This window comes from Ceratosolen solmsi, unplaced genomic scaffold (genome assembly GCF_000503995.2).
Source record: "Ceratosolen solmsi marchali unplaced genomic scaffold, CerSol_1.0 scaffold13, whole genome shotgun sequence".
Taxonomy (NCBI): domain Eukaryota; kingdom Metazoa; phylum Arthropoda; class Insecta; order Hymenoptera; family Agaonidae; genus Ceratosolen; species Ceratosolen solmsi.
In genome coordinates this window covers 2187086-2189323 of record NW_011948418.1, presented here as the reverse complement: position 1 = coordinate 2189323, position 2238 = coordinate 2187086, and positions in this window count along the sequence as shown.

The following is a 2238-nucleotide window of genomic DNA, read 5'->3' as shown; positions in this document are numbered from 1 at the left end:
TTCGGCGGGAGCAGCGGCCAAGAGCTTCGTCCCGTGATACGGACGAGCCGGCCAGACTTCCCATGGCAGAGGCCAGTCGGACGAAGCGAGGTCGAGAGGCTCAATCTTGCGCCTAAATTTCTCCCTCTACACTCTCAACGTCATTATCTCTTGCTCGCTCTCTCTCTCTCTCTCTCTCTCTCTCTCTCTCTCTCTCTCTACACACACACACACACACACTGATCTATATATATATATATATATATATATATATATCTTCCTCTCTATATATCTAACTCTCTATCTCAATCTCTGCGCACGTCGGACCGTTCATCCGTCTGTCCGTTCGTCTACCCTTTGGCACAGCGCGGACTAGGCGATTTGTTTACCGCCTGTACACGCACGAGGGTGTGCACCTTTGTTTCTTTCTTTCTTTCCTTCGCCCGCCCCGCCCCGTGCGCAGCCCTTCGCTCAGGAACGCGCGCGCACACACACACTCGCAGACTCTCCCCTATCTCTCTCTCTCTCTCTCTTTCTCGCCGTACGAATCGGCGGGGTCGTGTACAGGGACCACCCCGCGCCCCGAGATCCGACGCGACGAGGAGTCGTGCGGCCCGAGACGGAGAAGAGCGAAGCCGCGTGTGCGTACGCGGCGAGCAGTCACGGAGGCGCGCGCGCACGCACGCACGTAGTTGAACACACAGGCGCACCGCACGCGCGATTCTTGTTCCGTGAGAAATGGCGAGAGAATAAGAGAAAGAGTGACAGAGGGATAAAGAAAGAGAGAGAGAGAGAGAGAGAGAGAGAGAGTGAGTGAGCGAGGGAGGGTGGGAGGGTGGGAGGGAGACAGAGAGATAGAACGATGAGTCGAATAAGGAGAGGACGTCGGTAGCCGTGCGCGACGGCCCGGAGACGACTGACTGACTGACTGACTGACTGACTAAACGGACGGACAACCGACCGACTGGCGGCGGTGAGTACGCGACGGTGACCACGACGGTGGCGGCGCTTCGTCGCCCGACGACGACTCGACAGAACGACGAGGACCCAAGGCAGCGGCAGCAACAGCGGCTCCTCCGTGGGGCCCCCCGACCGAGGCAAATAACCGCACGGCGGCCGCGAAAGTGCGGAAAACGCGCCTCTGCTGCCCTCCACCGCTGATGCGTGAACGTGGGCGTGAGCTCCGACGGGGCCAAGCCCGTCACGGCATCTCGCGGCCATCGGACCAACTCCAAAGCCGAGGGTCCGGCGGCCGACGACGCCGACACTACACCACTACTTTCGAACTTTCAAGGCCGTCGTTTCGGTCGATCACTCGGCGACGAAACCTACACGCACTTACTTGACTGGCCGCGGTGCTGCGCATTGGGCTACGGGTTGGATAAACTCCGGGTAAGGTAAACGACCCGGTGCGATGCACCGCTGACTCAACATTATGACGATTGTCGCGAATGTAGGCCCCTGCCAAAGCAGCAGTCCCGATCCACCCGACCGCTTCCATTATCAGAGGTCGATCATAGCTCTTTGATGAAGCTATTGGGACGCGTGCAAATTACTGGGGAAATTTCTGCAAGACTTTCGTTTTCTTCGCTCAAGAGCGACTTGCATAAAACTAGGAAAACTGAAATTCTTGGACGTTTAGATAATGGGATGTATTTGTCTCATCTCGCGGTAAGTGCAACACTTAGTGCAGCACTTACCTTCGGGGCTTATCGGTTCGACATTCAAGGGATCTCGAGGCGCTGATTCATATTTCCTTGCGTTGAGTTATTGGTTCGATACGATTTTTACAATTTTTCGCTTTTATAACAAAGTATTTAGGCGGTACTAGCAGCTCGACGATAACTGAACAATAAAAATGTTTAAGTATTGATGATATTGTCGTGCAATTGGAAAATTTTAATATTCTGAATATCGAGGATTATTTCAATATGAAAAATATCTGGATTTTCCTTACATTTTAACAACTCATACCGAATCTCTGAGTATTTGTCTCTTTTAAATCCCACTCCGGCAATTTCTTCATATTGGAGAAGATTCTTATTCATATATATTATATATATATATATATAATTATTTATATATTATATATATATATATATATATATATATATATATATTTACATATATAATATACTTATTTATATAGGATGTAGAAGACATTATTTATATGTATGGAGAAGATTCTTATTCATATATATTATATATATATATATAATTATTTATATATTATATATATATATATATATATATATATAT